General features: G+C 42.4%; 1 protein-coding gene across 5 annotated transcripts in view; it reads right to left on the reverse strand.

Annotated features, from left to right (window-relative positions):
* Positions 1-5,529, reverse strand: part of PPEF2 (protein phosphatase with EF-hand domain 2) — a 39,297-nt gene extending 33,768 nt beyond the window's left edge. For 2 of the 5 annotated variants that reach the window (XM_021669655.2, XM_021669656.2), the window contains exons 1-2: positions 4,914-5,529; positions 1,396-1,446 (exon numbers count right to left, since the gene is read on the reverse strand). The gene's annotated coding sequence lies outside the window, so the exon portion shown is untranslated. Of the gene's footprint in view, positions 1-1,395; positions 4,885-4,913 lie in introns of those variants that run through there. The other 3 variants (XM_021669661.2, XM_021669660.2, XM_021669659.2) reach the window with 2 other exon arrangements.
* Between the last annotated feature and the right edge of the window lie 12,134 nt (positions 5,530-17,663).

Here is a 17,663-nt window from a genome sequence, read left to right on the forward strand (position 1 = left end):
CTCTCAAAGCGGTTCGTCTGCCACCTCCTCCTCCTCCTTTGACCTCCTATATTCCTCTCGCTGTCACCCAACCTCTCTTCTCATCCAGATTTATCTCAAGAGTAGACTACAGATTTTCTCTTTACTTCTTCTCAAAATTACCTTTTTCATCCTCACTATTGATCAAAGCCTTTCCTGGTGTCTCTAATGCCTTCATCTTTTCAGTCCTTACCTTGCCGGAACAGCAAGGCCGTCTGTCTCTATCGGCCGCACCTTTGTTTTAATTCTACACCTTGACCCTCTGTGATACCAAACACGTGTTTGCTTCCATCTTTCTGACTTATTCTCTCTGCTTCTTGAGCTGTCTGTCCTTAAATATTGATTTTTATTTGCATTCTATTCTCAAATATCTGTTGATCTCACTTGGTATATGCTCCCTGGCTGCTTTAATTAACTGTCACATTTTCAGCTCTCACTTCCTACTTCTCAGATCTCTATCTCCATCCCAGATGATCTCTAAACTTCAGCCCCACATACTCAGTTTTCTTGCCAAAAACTTTCATTGGGGTGTCTCAGACTCCAAACAGAACCCATCTTTCAGGCCTGGTGCAGTGGCTGATGTCTGTAATTTCAGCACTTTGGGAGGCCAGGGTGGGCTGATCACTTGAGGTCAGGAGTTTGAGACCAGCCTGGCCAACATGGTAAAATCTCATCTCTACTAAAAATACAAAAAAATTAGCTGGGTATGGTGGTGCACACTAGTAATGCAACTACTTGGGAGGCTGAGGCAGGAGAATGGCTTGAACCTGGGAGGCAGAGGTTGCAGTGAGCTAAGATGTCAAACCACTGCTCTCCAGCCTGGGCAACAGAGTGAGACTCTGCCTCAAAAACAAAAACATCTTCCACAAAGGCCTCGTCTTTCTTCCCTCCTTTCTTCAAATTCTGTACTTTAACTGCCATGACCTCTGTGTTTTTGCTCTTACCTGAAATGTTCTTCCTATCGCACTTCTCTTAAGCTGGCCAACTTAATTCATTCCTTAAGGCTCACTTTAAGCATCACGTTTTTTAAAGAAGCCAGTTTGACATGCCCCTCCTCTGAGCTCCTGAGCATCCTATTCACATTTCCATCACTGCAATACCATATCACATTCTTCAGTCTTGTGTCTGTCTACTAGTAGGCTGTAAGTTCCTTCAAAGAAAGACTGTAAGCAAATTCATCATTTCATCCCCAGGATTTAGCACAGTGCCTGACATAGAGTAGGGATTCCATAAATATTAATTGAAGAAACTTTATGCCTTACTTATTTTTTACTGACACATAATAATTGTACATATTTATGGGATACAACGTGATATTCTGATACATGTATACACTGTGTGATCAAAGTATGGTAACTGGCATATCCATCACCTTACATTTATCATTTCTTTGTTATGAGGACATTCGGAATCTTCTCTTCTAGCTATCTGAAATATACAATACATTATTATTAGCTATAGTCACCTACTATCCAACAGGGTGCCAGAACTTATTCCTTCTACCTAACTGTAACATCATACCTGGTAACCACCTTTCCCCATCTCCTGCTTCCTTCTGTTTTCCCAGTCTCTGGTAACCATTATTCTATGCTCAGCTTCCATGATCTCAATTATTTTAGCTCTCACATATGAGTGAGGTCATCCAGTATTTGTCTTTCTGTGCCTGGCTTATTTCAGTTAACATAATGTCCTCCAGGTTCACCTATACTGTCACATAGAATAGGATTTCATCCTTTTTATAGCTGAATAGTATTCCATTGTGCATATATACTGCATTTTCTTCATCCATTCATCCACTATAAGTTGATTATATGTCTTAGCTATTGTAATTAATGTTACAATAAACATGAAATTGCAGGTGTCTCTTCAAAATACTGATTTCACTTCCTTTGGATATACACCTGAAGTGTAGTGGGATTGCTGGATCATTATGCCATATTTCTGTTTATACAATAACACTTTCTTTAGGAAGTAATGTGAGATGTACCGACTTAACGTCAAGAGTGGATTCCACTTCTTTTATTCTTTTCTCTACCTCGTTTCTACCCCACTCTCCTCCCCTATTTTTGAAGGTTGTGGTATTGGGGATTATCAAAGAGTTGTTATCTTTTTCTTTGCAAATCAAAATTAAAGACTCATTTTGCTATGTTAGCTAGTTTAGTTTGAATAAATAACCAGAGGTAAAAAGACTGATCTCTTTTTGTGTGCAAAATGGCTCCCAGTTCTATGAGATGTCATGAAACCAGAATCTGAATTTGGGGTAAAGTGAGAAGCGATCATGTCTAAACCAACAAAACTCCTCCTCAATATCTGCACAGTTTTAGAACTAGAAAGGACTTCAGCAATGATTGAGCATATCAACGACTCACAAGTTGGTTTGATACATTGGTAACTTGCCTGCATAGCCAAGTTGCGTATTGAAGAGTGTCTGATGTGGGTGAGAATTTTTGTTCACCCTCTCACTCAGTCTTGGGCACTTAAACCCTCAGAGACTCAGTTTTCTCATCTGTGTATCTTCAAGGGTCATAGATAATATATTTAAAGTGCTTAGTATACAGTAAAACCTCAATATATGTTGATGGACTGAATCTGATATTGTATTTATTTTAAAATATCAACAACCAAAAACATGTTCTTGGAGTTAGTAAAAGACATACTATTTCAATGCTGCATGAATCAGCAGGATATATACTGATTATTGCTGGGTCAGAGATTGCTATTAAATAAATCCTCTTTTGCCCTTAGGCACCTTTTATCTCATGAATTTATAAGTTCAAAAATGGTGGCAGAACAAGATGACCTACAAAAAATTTATTGGAGATAAAAATATAGCATTGCTCTAGAATAAGGAAGTTGATATCTATCGTGGGCCAATAAACTATTTGGAACAACCACAAAGATGAAAGAAATGAAGTCTCCATCAGGTAGTTGTAACTAACTCTTGGTGACCTTTTGTCACCAAGGACAAAAAGGATATGTTTTCCTACATCATGTGGAAGGGGGAAAGGAGTGCCCAGCTGTCATTATAACAGCAAAGGCGCATGTGATACCTGCCTTGGGGCTCCATGGCCTCACCTGTTTTTCTGTTATTTATAGATAATGGTAACTTCATTCAGGGTTGTTAGGAGGGTGAAGTGAGGTTATATATGAGGAGAACTTTGAAAACATTTGTCATTGTCATGAAAAACATAGATAAGGAATTTTCTTAAATGACATCTTTGAAGATCTTTTAAAGTCCTTCTCCTCCCCAAATAAAAAGTATCTTTTTTTTTTTTTTGAGACAGAGTCTCGCTTCATCACCAGGTGCCAGGCTGGAGTGCAGTGGTGAGACCTCAGCTCACTGCAACCTCCGCCTCCCTGGTTCAAGCAATTCTCCTACCTCAGCCTCCCAAGTAGCTGGGACTACAAAAAGCATCTTAAGTAATTATCAGTAAAGAACCAACAAAATACATCACGATGCTTTAAAAACAATGGAATTGTATTCCACCATGACAAACAAGGCCAGTCGATATGTAAACGGCCCTAAGATACATTGTTACATGAAGAAAAGCAAATTGCAGAAGAGTATGCCTAATGTGATATCATCTGTATAAAAAAAGTCAATAAGGTATACAAAATAAAAGACTGTACACCAAGCAATTAACAGTAATTACCTCTGGAGAATGAGGTCGGGTGAGAGAGTTCCATTTTTAACTTATATACTTCTATTATAGCTTTTATAATTAAAAATCAATAAATGATATTTTTCTAAAATTTTTACACATCAGAAAAATTAGAAAGTGGCTCTAAGTAGGTATCACATATGGCTGTTTAAGAGAAGAAGACAAGCAGAGAACATTTTAGAAATCACTAAGGAAAATGGCCGGGTGCAGTGGCTCATGCCTATAATCCCAGCACTTTGGGAGGCCAAGGCTGGCGGATCACCTGAGTTCGGGAGTTCGAGACCAGCCTGGCCAACATGGGGAAACCCCGTCTCTACTAAAAATACAAAACTTAGCTGGGCGTGGTGGTGTGTGCCTGTAGTTCCAGCTACTTGGGAGGCTGAGGCAAGAGAATTGCTTGAACGGGGGAGGTGGAAATTGTAGTGAGCCGAGATCATGCCACTGTACTCCAGTCTGGGTGACAGGGCCAGACTCTATCTCAAAAAAAAAAAAGAACAAAAAAAAAAAAAAAGAAAAGAAAAGAAAAGAAAAGAAAAAAAGAAAGAAAAAAATGAATACAAAGGGGAAGTAGAATAATTCTCAAGGGAAAAACTAAAAACGTGAAAACTTCATAAGGTCAGCCACAGAAAATGAGCTTGAGGTAGCCTCAGTCTGCTGAATCAGCACCTTTGGTAATAATGATCAGCTGTCTTCTCCCCCTAGTGATTTCCCAAGCTGAACCATCTCTCCAGGTGACCACATCTACCCAATGTAGGTGAGACCCCCTTCTCCTTCTAGAATTTAATTAGAATCATCAATGCCTTATATTAACATGAAAAAAAAAAATTAGCTGGGCATGGTGGAGCAGCATGCCTGTGGTCCCAGGTATTCAGGAGGCTGAGGTGAGAGGATTGCCTGAGCCCAGGAGCTCGAGGCTATAGAGTGCTATGATCGCACTTATGAACAGACACTGCAGTCCAGCCTGGGCAACAGAGTGAGACTCTGTCTCTTAAAAAATAAGTTTATCTGTCCACTAAGTAAGCCCAAGAAATCAAGGGCAGAATGGTCACCCAGCACTTGAAGGTCTCATCACACAGATAGCAAAGACCCCATCTGGATGAGTTGATAGCAGAAGAGCTGTCTCTGACCTTTGTCACCAAAACAACTCTGTATTTATTTCCTAGGTAAAAGCGTAAGTTTATCACCCTCCTGGTCTCACTCATTTCTACTTTAGGCTAGAAAGAAAATTCTTACCTTCTTTGCTGGGTTTTTTATTTACATTGAGATACAACAAGGCAGAAATCTCTAACATGTGGGCAAGATCTCCATCCTGTCTTCAGAGTTGGCTGAGGGACCCCAGGCTGATCTGATTTCTTCCAGACCTACAGAGTCAATAAAGAAGGTCTAGTCTGGCATGTCTTCTCCCTGAAAAGCAATGAGGACATCCACAGCCCTGGCCAAGCATTCACAGTGACAGGGAGGAAAGTTCAGGCTTCCTGCCTCGAAGCAGTAGGCACCCCCTGACGTCAGTCAGATCAGGCCCCCAAGGAGGATTTGAAGGGGGAGATTGCATAGTTGGGGTGTCTCCCATATACCCAAGGAGATAGCGTTTCTCTAGCTGCACCCACGTCAGTCCTAAATCTTCTTACTCTCCTGGATTAGAAGGCTGTGTTTCCCAAGCCACATCTGAGAAGCCTGAGCTCCTTAGCCCCGAAATAGCAGAGTGCTGACAAGACAAAGGGGCCTAGGGGCTCTGGAGTCCAAGGGGGTCCTCGGCAGAAGCCTCACAGGAGGTATTCTTTGCTGTGGCCAACAAACATATGAAAAAATGTTCATCATCACTGATTATTAGAGGAATGCAAATCAAAACCACATTGAGATACCACCTCATGCCAATTAGAATGGCGATTATTAAAAAATCTGGAGACAACAGATGCTGGAGAGGATGTGGAGAAATAGGAACACTTTTACACTGTTGGTGGGAGTATAAATTAGTTCAACCATTGTGGAAGACAGTGTGGCGATTCCTCAAGGATCTAGAAATAGAAATTCCATTTGATCCAGCAATCCCATTGCTGGGTATATACCCAAAGGATTATAAATCATTCTGTTATAAAGACACATGCACATGTATGTTCATTGTGGCACTGTTTACAATAGCAAAGACCTGAAACCAACCGAAATGTCCATCAACGATAGACTGGACAAGGAAAATGTGGCACATATACACCATGGAATACCATGCAGGCATAAAAAACGATGAGTTCGAGTCCTTTGTGGAGACATGGATGAATCTGGAAACCATCATTCTCAGCAAACTGACACAAGAACAGAAAATCAAACATTGCATGTTCTCACTCATAGGCAGGTGTTGAACAATGAGAACACATGGACACAGGGAGGGGAGCATCACACACTGGGGTCTGTTGGGGTGGGCCAAGGGAGGGACAGCAGGGGGGTGGGGAGGTTGGGGAGGGATAACATGGGGAGAAATGGCAGATATAGGTGATGGGGGGACCGAGGCAGCAAACCACATTGCCATGTGCATACCTATGCAACAATCCTGCATGATCTGCACGTGTACCCCAGAACCTAAGGTACAATAAAAATAAAAATAAAAGAAATATCCCGCCCTTTCTATGGACACTTTCCTTAGGATATAACCTGAACTGCAGTTAGTCACTGTTCTCGGACAACTTACTTTTTCAGTTACTCTAAGATGCTCGTGTGTGTGTTCTTGTAGGTACTAAATACACCATGGAAATTCACAAAGAAAGTGATACTCTGTTTACCTATCTATATCTAGTAGGTCAAGTTTGTTAATTATTATTATTATCATTATTTTGAGACAGTCTCACTCTATTGCCCAGACAAGAGTGCAGTGGCACAATCTCAGCTCATTGTAACTTCTGCCACCCCAGTTCAAGCAATTCTCAGACCTCAGCCTCCTGAGTAGCTGGCATTACAGGCATCCCGCCAACACGCCAGGCTAATTTTTATATTTTTAGTAGAGACATGGTTTCTCCATGTTGGCCAGGCTTGTCTCAAACTCCTGGTCTCATGATCCGCCCCCCTCAGCCTCCCAAAGTGCTAGGAATTACAGGCGTGAGCCTCTACACCCGGCCTAAATGTATTAATTAGTTAACTCAAATCCTCTTTATCTTTATTTGTTCTTCCTAATCTGCCCATCTTTGAAAGAGGTATTTTGAAGATTTCTATGACAAGTACAAATTTAGCAATTTCTCCTTGTATTTGAGTCTTTGCATTACACGTTTTGAAGCTATATAATAAGATATTAAATTTAAACCATGTGAAATTGCCATTGGCAACTATGAAATTACACATGAAGGCTTATTGCCATTTAACTGTCTTGGTAGAGGGTGACATAAAAATTAAATATCGGGCTGGGCGTGGTGGCTCACACCTGTAATCTCAGCACTTTGGGAGGCTGAGGCGGGTAGATCATGAGGTCAGGTGGTCGAGACCAGCCTGGCCAACATGGTGAAACTCCGTCTCTAATAAAAATAAAAAATTAGCCCGGCATGGTGGCAGGCACCTGTAATCCCAGCTACTCGAGAGACTGAGGCAGGAGAATCACTTGAACCTGGGAGGCAGAGGTTGCAGTGAGTTTTGACTTCACCATTGCACTCCAGCCTGGGCGACAGAGCGAGACTGTCTCAAAAAAAAAAATTAAACATCACTCTGCCTTTTAAAATTCTTTTTGCATTGGATTCCCTTTTGTCTGATATTAACATTTTCACATTAGCTTACTTTTTGTTAGTGGTTGACTGCTAACATTCTTTCTCCAAATTGACTAAAAGACTGATAAAATCCTGTATTACTATTACTAAGAGTGTAAGAAAAGGGACCCTCTCCATACACTATTGGTGGGATCATTAAAATGTTTCATTATTTTGGAATTAAATTAAATTTTAATTGTAATTTATTAAATTATGCATTTAAAATATGTAAACCCTTTCATCCAGAAATTATACTTTTAAGTATCATACAGAGTTATACACCCATGCAAAAAAATCTATATAAGGATTTCATTATCATATAATTTGTGATCAGGAAAAATTGAAAAATAACCTAAGAGATTTTTTTTTATGTGGCGTTACCCGCATTTTTAGTTTCCATATTGCTGCTTCGACATTTTGGGGTCTTCCTGACCAGGAGGGACTATCCCTCCCAGGACTAGCTGATTCCCAGAGATGCCAACTAACCAGTCTAGAGCCCCACCACTGAATCCCTCCTTTTTTGAACTTTTACACTCAAGACCACTATCTCCCTACCCTAATCACCCTGAGGTCATGTATCAGACAACTCGTGGCAGTCTACACTCAGGAGAGTCAGCTGACATTATTCCAGCTAGCTAGTCCTTCACCTGCTTAGCCATCTTACCCTGCCTCTCCCATCCCTTCCTCAAAAGCCTCACTTCCCCTGTCTTCTGCCTGTGACCAACCTCGAGTTTCTCCCTAGGCTGCACAGTGTGACTCCTCATCTTGGGAACGAGGAGTAACAAACGATCTTTTAAATGGCTATTGTCCTCCGATCTGTTGGCTTCATCATACCTGAATAAAAATAGAATCTACATTTTAAAACGTTTATGCATTTTTTAAAGTCATAATGAGTACAGACAGCAGTTATCGCCAGGAGTACTCATGGGGAGAGTGTCATCTACAAGGAGAGAAGAGAGGCAGATCACACTATGTACTGCTTGATTTATTTTTATAGTAAAAATCTGTTAATTGTGTACTTTTTTTTTTCTTCAGGATGGAGTTTCGCTGTTGTTGCCCAGGCTGAAGTGCAATGGCGTGATCTTGGCTCACTGCAACCTCTGCCTCCCAGGTTCAAGCAATTCTCCTGCCTCAGCATCCCGAGTAGCTGGGATTACAGGCATGTGCCACCACGACTGGCTAATTTTGTATTTTTAGTAGAGACATGGTTTATCCATATTGGTCAGGCTGGTCTCGAACTCCTGACCTCAGGTGATCTGCCTACCTTGGCTTCCCAAAGTGTTGGGATTTCAGGCATGACCCGCTGCATCCTGCCACTTGTGTACTTTTTTTTTTTTTTGATATGGAGTCTCGCTCTGTTGCCCAGGCTGGAGTGCCATGGAATGGTCTCGGCACACTGCAAACTTTGCCTTCCAGGCTTAAGCAATTCTCCTGCTTCAGCCTCCTGAGTAGCTGGGATTATAGGCACCCACCACCACCCCAGCCAATTTTTATATTTTTATTAGAGACAGGGTTTCACCATGTTGTCCACGCTGGTCTCGAACTCCTGACCTCAGGTGATCTGCCTGCCTCCCAAAGTGCTGGGATTACAGGCATGAGCCACTGCACCCAGCCCACTTGTGTACTTTTTAAAAACAGAGTATTTTGAAAATCACCTCTCCATCTCGAGGTGGCTCATGCCTGTAATCTCTGTAGGCCAAGCCATTTTAATTAAAATTTTTTTTCTTTTGAGAAAGGGGCTCACTCTGTTGCCCAGGCTGGTGTGCAGTGGCACAATCACAGCTCACTGCCGCCTCGACCTTCCCAGACTCAGAAAATCCTCTTGCCTCAGCCTCCCAAGTAGCTGGGACCATAGGCATGTGCCACCACACCCAGCTAATTTTTGTATTTTTTGTAGAGATGGGGTTTTGCTATGTTGCCTAGGCTGGTCTCAAACTCTTGAGCTCTTGCAATCTACCTGTCTCTACCTCCCAAAGTGCTGGGATTACTGGTGTGGGCTGCTGCACCCAGCCAAAAATTTTTTTAACTAATTAATTTTTTTTTTTTTTGGCCAGGTGAGGTGGCTCATGCCTGTAATCTCAACACTTTGAAAAGCCAAAGCAGGCAGATCACTTGAAGTCAGGAGTTCAAGACCAGCCAGGCCAACATGGCGAAACCCCATCTCTACAAAAAGTTAGCAGGGCATGGCGGTGTGTGCCTGTAGTCCTAGCTACTGGGGAGATGGAATTTGCAGTGAGCTGAGAACATGCCACTGCACTCCAGCCTGGGCATCTGAGTGAGATTCTGTCTCAAAAAACAATAATAATGAATAAACAAAGTTTAACTTTTTTTTTTTTTTTTTTTGAGACGGAGTTTTGCTCTTGTTACCCAGGCTGGAGTGCAATGGCATGATCTCGGCTCACCGCAACCTCCGCCTCCTGGGTTCAGGCAATTCTCCTGCCTCAGCCTCCTGGGTAGCTGGGATTACAGGCACGTGCCACCATGCCCAGCTAATTTTTTGTATTAGTAGAGACAGGGTTTCACCATGTTGACCAGGATGGTCTCGATCTCTTGACCTCATGATCCACCCGCCTCGGCCTCCCAAAGTGCTGGGATTACAGGCTTGAGCCACCACCCCTGACCCAATTTTAACTTTTTAATTTAAAAAATCATTGATTCTTGTTTTAAAATTTATTTTATTGTGTTAAGAACACAACATGAAATCTACCCCCTGACAGATTTTTTTCTTCTTTTTTTGAGACAGGATCTCACTCTGTCACCCAGGGTGGAGTGCAGGGGCATGACCACAGCTCACTGCATCCTCAACCTTCCAGGCTCAAGTGATCCTTTCATCTCTGCCTCTTAAGCAGTTGGGACTACAGGCACACATCACCACTCCCAGCTAATATTTTTATTTTTTGTAGAGGCAGAGGTCTCACTATGTTGCCCAAGCTGGTCTCAAACTCATAGACCCAAGCAATCTTCCTGATATGAACAGGAGACAGGGAAATATTGCAGAGTTCCCTGGCAAAAGCCCCACCCTCAAGCCTGGAAACCCGAGGCACTAAATGGGAACAGGCATTCCTGTTTTCTTGCCCAAATGTTGCATCTTGGTCCACCACGCCCCACTTCCTGTACCTAGATAAACCCCGAACCCCTGGGTCCATGAGGAGATGAGCAGAAGAGCCAAAGAGCAGAACAGCACAGCTGAGAAGGCAAGAAGAGAAGGGGCATCTGAACATCTAAAGGAGTCTGGCTGGGGACAGTTGGAGCAGAGTTTGTCCACAGGACTGGTGAAGTCCAAGGGAAGATCATCTCCCCACTCCATCCCCTTTCCAGCTCCCCATCCATGCCACTGAGAGCCAGCACTCAATAACACCCCCACATTCACCACTCTTCAAGTCTGTGTGTAACCTGATTCTTCCTGGGCACCAGACAAGGGCCCAGGTACCAAGGGGGCACTGAGCTGGTTAACACTTAAGCCCTCTGTGAATGGCAGAGCTAAAAGAGCTCTGCAGCACACCCACTGGGGCTTCAGGAGTTGAAGCACCCACCCCTAGAAGCTGCCTGTGGGGCTGGACCCCAAAAGTGCTCGCTCTGGTTTCTGCACCTGCCTGTCTGTGTGCTCCCCAGCTTGTACAGAGGTTGAGCTTGTGGCAGCTGAACAGAGAGCCGTATCCCTGTTGCAAGCCCTGCAAGGGGAGCCAAGGAACTCTCCTGTTTCACTCCCACCTCAGCCTCCTAAAGTGCTGCGATTACAAGCATGAGCCACCAAGCCCAGCCTCTTAACAGATTTTTAAGTGTACGATAGGCATAATGTACAGATCTCTAGAAGATATTCACCTGGTATAAATGAAATTTTACACCAATTGAATAGCAACATCCTATTTCCCCAACCCCTTAGCCTTTGACAACCACTCTTCTACTCCTGCTTCTGTGAGTTTGACTATTTTAGATACCTCATATAAATGGAATTATTCCAGTAAGCACTGTGATTGGCTTATTTTATTTCAGATAATGTCCTCCAGGTTGTCATATTGCAGTGAAGAAAACCAAAATATGTCATCCCAAAATATGCCTCTTTGAAAAAAGTAGCAAACAGGCCAGGTGCAGTACTACTAAAAATACAAAAAAAAAAAAAAAAAAAAAAAAAAAAAATTAGCCAGGCATGGTGGCGCACGTCTGTAATCCCAGCTACTCAGGAGGCTGAGGCACAAGACTTGCTTGAACCCGGGAGCTGTAGGCTGCAGTGAGTGGAGATCATGCCACTGCACTCCAGTCTGGGTGACAGAGTGAGACCCTGTAGTCCCAGCTACTTGGGAGGCTGAGGTGGGAGGATCACTTGAACCCAGGAGTTTGAGGCTGCAGTGAGCTATGATCATGCCACTGCACTCTAGCCTGAGCAACAGAGTGAGACCTTGACTTTAAAAAATAAAAAAGAAGGGGCCAGGCACAGTGGTTCATGCTTGTAATCCCAACACCTTGGGAGGCCAAGGCGGGCAGATCACGAGGTCAGGAGATCGAGACCATCCTGGTGAACACGATGAGACCCCACCTCTACTGCAAAAATACAAAAACTTAGCCAGGCACGGTGGCGTCCACCTGTAGTCCCAGCTATTCGGGAGGAAAAGGCTGCAGTGAGCCGAGATTGCGCCACTGCACTCCAGCCTGGGCGGCAGAGCCAGACTCCATCTCAAAAATAAATAAAATTTTAAAATTAAAAAAACAAATAGATAGTCTTGCTCCTCTTCTTCCTCTATCAAGAAGGATAAAAGCTAATCCCCAGAGACAACTCTAGATCCTTATCAGCCTGGATGTGGCACCAGAGAAATCTACATAACAAACTGTACAAACTAACTTTTATCTACTGTTCAAGTCAAATAAAATGTACAGACGAATTTAACACTTTTTGCGGAAGCAGGAATTGCAATTCTGGGTGTACACAGAAACAGGGTGATCTTCGGTATGTTCAAAGAACAAAAAGAAGGTTGGAGGCTTTATAAAAAGGAGAAATGTTACATGTTGTTTTGAAAGAATGTTCGCTGGCACTAGTAAAGTTTTGAGGAGGGGGCAAACTCTGATTGGTGAGTGACTGTGGTGGGTAAAATTAATCTTACAGTCTCAGCAGCTGTTTCAGTAGCTACCAGGTAAAACTGATTTCAGGTTTTAACAGGCGGTTTCAGTAGTCAGGCTTGCCAAAAATTACATTCTCAGAGCAATGTTATGTGCCCTGTGTGCTTTTTCTTCCTTTCCTCTAAATGCCCTTTTATAATTAAAAAACTTTTTTTAGAGATAAGATCTCCTGTCACCCAGGCTGGAGTGCAGTGGTACAGTCACAGCTTACTTCAGTCTTGACTTCCTGGGCTCCAGCAATTGTCTCGAGTAGCTGGAACTACAAGTATAAGTAAGCCACCACACCAGCTAATTTTGTTGTTGTTGTTGTTTGTAGAGACAGGAGTCTCCTTACATTACCCAAGCTGATCTTAACCTCCTAGTCTCAAGCAATCCTCCTGCCTCAGCCTCCCAAAGTGCTGAGGTTACAGGCGAGAGCTACCTTATCTGGCCTCGACTCTTTTAGTTGGGCATGACAAGAATGACCCAATTCATATAATTAACTTTCTTTTTTTTGTATGAGACAGAATCTGGGTCTTGTTGCCCAGGCTGAAGTGCAATGGTGCAACCTCAGCTCACTGCAACCTCCACCTCCCGGGTTCAAGCACTTCTCCTGCCTCAGCCTCCCAAGTAGCTGAGATTGCAGGCAGCACCTGCTACCACACCTGGCTAATTTTGTTGTTGTTGTTGTATCTTTAGAAGAGATAGGGTTTCGACTGGGCGCAGTGGCTCACTCCTGTAATCACAGCACTTTGGGAGGCCAAGGCAGGCAGATCACGAGGTCCAGAGATGGAGACCATCCTGGCCAACATGGTGAAACCCCGTCTCTACTAAAAAATACTAAAAACTAGCCAGGCGTAGTGGTGCACACTTGTAGTCCTATTTACTCAGGAGGCTGAGGCAGGGGAATCGATTGAACCAGGAGGCGGAGGTTGCAGTGAACCGAGATAGTGCCACTGCACTCCACCCTGGCAACAGAGCAAGACTCTGTCTCAAAATAAAAAAAAAAAAAAGAAGAGATGGGGTTTCACCATGTTGGCCAGGCTGGTCTCAAACTCCTAACCTCAGGGGATCACCTGCCTCGATCCCCCAAAGTGCTGGGATTACAGGTGTGAGCACTGTGCCTGGTCAATTAACTTTCATGCTACCCGTTGTTTACTATATATTTGCTGCCTCTAGAGACTCAAGGCCCTTCTCCTTTGTCTTGTCACTTCTCTAAAAATTTATAGTTCCTTTGCTAAGATGCTATATAAAACAAGTTCAAAACAAAGCTTTGAGTTACTCATTTCTGGGCACTCCATATTGCATATTCAGTACACATGTTAATAAACTTCTATTTTTTTTGTTGTTAATCTATCATTTTGTTGTGGTTCTGTTAATCTGTCTTTTGTCAGTCTAATTTACAAGGCCCCGGAGGAGAACATAAGATGGGTAGAGGAATTGATTATTCCTCCCCCACAGCAAGTTCTCACTCTGTTGTTCAGGCTGGAGTGCCATGGCATGATCATAGCTCACTGCAGCCTCAAATTCCTGGGCTCAAGTGATCCTCCCACTCAGCCTCCCAAGTAGCTGGGACTACAGGTGCACACCACCATGCCTAGCGAGGTTTAAATAAAAAATTTTTTAGAGACAAGGTCTTGCTATATTGGCCAGGTTAGTCTCAAATTCCTGGGCTTAAGCACTCCTCAGCCTCCCAAATAATTGGGATTACAGATGTGAACAACTGTGCCTGTCTGCCTTCTCTTTAAAGGATAAATAATATTCCATTGTGTGTACATACCACATTTTCTTTATCCATTCATGCCTAGATGGACATTTAGATTGTTGATAAGAATGTTACTTTCCTCCTGGTATTGGAAAGACATCTTCCAAATGGAGATTTTATCTCTTGTTTTCAGGAAGAAAATGGGGAGGATCAGAGTGACTTTCTTGTCCCTGCTGGTTTTTTTTTTTTAAAGTGCCTTTAGCTCAAAGTAGTCCTCATCCCAAAGTGGCATATTTGGGGTGATGTGTTCTGAGCTCCTTCAGCATACTTGCAGTTCAGGAGAAAAGACACAAGAGAATGTAGGAGAGCAATTCTGAGATAGCCGAACATTTTCTAAAATTGAATAAAAGACACAAATTTGAAATTTGGGGAGCACAACAAATCTCAAGCAGGCTTAAACAAAATTCAATATCTGGACACATTGTAGTCAAACCATGTGACACTGTTATCACTCAATGGGTTCTTCTTGCCCACTGCACAGACAAAACCAATTCACTGAGATCATAATATTGCAGTAGAGAAAGAGTTCAATTAACAGTCCTAGCAGGAGCATTGGTGTTATTACTCAAATCGGTCTCTCCAAGAACTCAGAGGCTAGGGTTTTAATGGCTGATTTGGTGAGTTGGGGGCTAAGAAGGGGGTTGCTGATTGGGGATGAAATTATAGGGTTATGGAAAACGGTCTTTTTTTTTTTTTTTATCCTATCTCAACTTTTTTTTTTCTTTTTTTCTTTTTTTTTTTTTGAAAGAAAGAAAGAAAAAGAATAAAGAGGAGGAAAAAGGAAAAGAAAGAGAGAGAGAGAATAAGAGTATTGCTTTCTTGCCCAGGCTAGAATGCAGTTTAGTAATGGGTATTGAAAACCTCTTTTATACCAATAATTATACTTGATGTAAACAGGAAGGAATAAGGGAAGAAAATAACAAACGAGCAGCCAACCAATATTTCATTTAAACCTATGAAATGCTATGCGATTACTGAAGAGTGATTTACTTCCAATTATGTAGTCACTTATGGAATAGGTGTGAGGTGGTAATGTACGTTTTACGTATTTGAAGTGGAGAGTTCTATAAATGTTTATTAAGTTTACTTGTTCCGGGTCTGAGTTCAAGTCCTGGATGTCCTTGTTAATTTTCTATCTCGTTGATCTATAAAATCGTTAGCTCTTCTTGTTACATTGATCCTTTTGCCATTATGTAATGTTCTTCTTTGCCTCTTTTGCTCTTTGTTGCTTTAAAGTCTACTTTATCAGAGGCGAGAATTGCATCTCCTGCTTTTTATTTATTTGTTTATTTTTACTCTCTGATTGGTTGATAAATCTTCCTCCTTCTCTGTTTTGAGTCTTTGTGTATCGTTGCATGTGAGATGGGTCTGGATGCAGCATACCTATGGGTTTTGGCTTTTTATCCGATTAGAATATATATAACTTTAATACTGGCATTTGATGCTAGCTGGCTGTTTTTGCCCATTAGTTAGTGTAAATTTTTCGTTGTGTTAATGTTCTTTTCTTTTTGATATATTTTTGGAAAGGCTGATATTGGTTGTTCCTTTATATGTATAGTGCTTCTTTCAGAAGCTCTTGCAAAGCAGGCCTGGTGGTGGTGAACTCTCTAAGTACTTGTTTGTTCGCAAAGGATTTAATTTTTCCTTCGATTATAAAGCTTAGTTTGGCTGGATAGGAAATTCTGGGTTGAAAGTTCTTTTCTTTAAGGATGTTAAATATTGGTCCCCACTCTTTTCTGGCTTGTAGGGTTTCTGCTGAGAGATCTGCTGTAAGTCTGATAGGTTTCCCTTTATGGGTAACCTGACCTTTCTCTCTGGCTGCCCTTAGTATTTTCTCCTTCATTTCAACCCTAATAAATCTGGCAATTATGTGCCTTGGGGTTGGTCTTCTTGAAGAATATCTTTGTGGTGTTCTCTGTATTACCTGGAGTTGAATATTACCCTGCCTTGCCAGGTTGGGAAAATTTTCCTGAATGATATCCTGAAGAGTATTTTCCAACTTGGATTCATTCTCTTCATCACATTCAGGTACACCTATCAAACGTAAATTAGGTCTTTTCACATAGTCCCATATTTCCTGGAGACTTTGCTCATTCCTTTTCATCCTTTTTTCTCCAATCTTGTCTTCTCGTTTCATTTCACTGAGCTGGTTCTCGACTTCTGATATCCTCTCTTCTACTTGATCAATTGGACTGTTTAAACTTGTGCATACTTCGCGAAGTTCTCGTGTTGTGTTTTTCAGCTCCATCAATTCACTTATATTCCTCTCTAAATTGTCCATTCTCGTTAACATTTCGTCAAACCTTTTTTCAAGGTTCTTAGTTTCTTTGCATTGGGTTAGAACAAGTTCTTTTAATTCACAGAAGTTTCTTATCACCCACGTTTTGAAACCTGCTTCTGTTATTGGAACACACTCGTAATCTATTAAGCCTTGTTCCGTTACTGATGAGGAATTGCAATCCCCTGTAGAGGGAGAGGCATTCTGATTTTGAGTATTCTCTGTCTTTTTACGCTGATTTCTTCCCTTCATTATATATTTATCCGTCTGTTGTCGTAGTTACCGACTTTCTAACTAGGTCTCTGAGCAGACGTCCAACTTGTTGATTCCCATTGCCGAAATCTGAGCAAACCACTGCGCTGGCCAAAACAGTGGTGTTTAAATGGATGGTGCTTTTCTGCCCGGGAATCTCCGGACTCTGCACCAAGAACTGCCGCGCTAAGGCACCAGCAAAACCGCCGCGCCGGCCACAAGAGACGCCCTGGCGACACGTGGGGCTCCTCTGCTGGGAATCTCCTGGTCCGTGAGCAACAAATATTCGTCTGAAAGTGTGGCGTCCTCTCGTTCTCTGCACTTTCACTGGGAACTATGAGCCCGAGCTGCTAGTGATCAGCCATCTTGGATCTCTCTCGGAAAACGGTCTTTATGCACTGAGTATGCCCTTTGGGTGAGGGCCACAGGAGTAGTTGACTCATGAGTCACAGTCCTGGTGGGCTCAATTGGTTGCCAGAATGCAAAATCTGGAAGAACATCTCAAAAGACCAGTCTTAGGTTCTACAGTAGTGATGTTCTGTATAGGAACAATTGGGGAAGTCACAAATCTATGACCTCTAGCCACATGACTCCTGAACAGTAAGGGATTATAGAAACTATGCCTACATTTAGCAGAATTTGGGTTCCTCCCATAATCCTAATCTTATAGACTTCCATTAGTTTTACAAAGGTGGCTTTGCTCCCTAGCAGGGCAGAGGTTAGTCTTAGAGAGGGGTTATTATCATCCTTGCTTTAAACTATAAACTAAATTCCCCCCACAGTTAGCTTAGTCTGTGCCCAGAAATGATAAAGGACAGCTAGCCGGTGACGCTAGAAGCAAGATGGAGTCAGCCATGCTAGATGTCTCTCACTGTCAC

This window comes from Aotus nancymaae, unplaced genomic scaffold (genome assembly GCF_030222135.1).
Source record: "Aotus nancymaae isolate 86718 unplaced genomic scaffold, 86718_ANA_hifiasm-v0.15.2.pri h1tg000006l, whole genome shotgun sequence".
Taxonomy (NCBI): Eukaryota; Metazoa; Chordata; class Mammalia; order Primates; family Aotidae; genus Aotus; species Aotus nancymaae.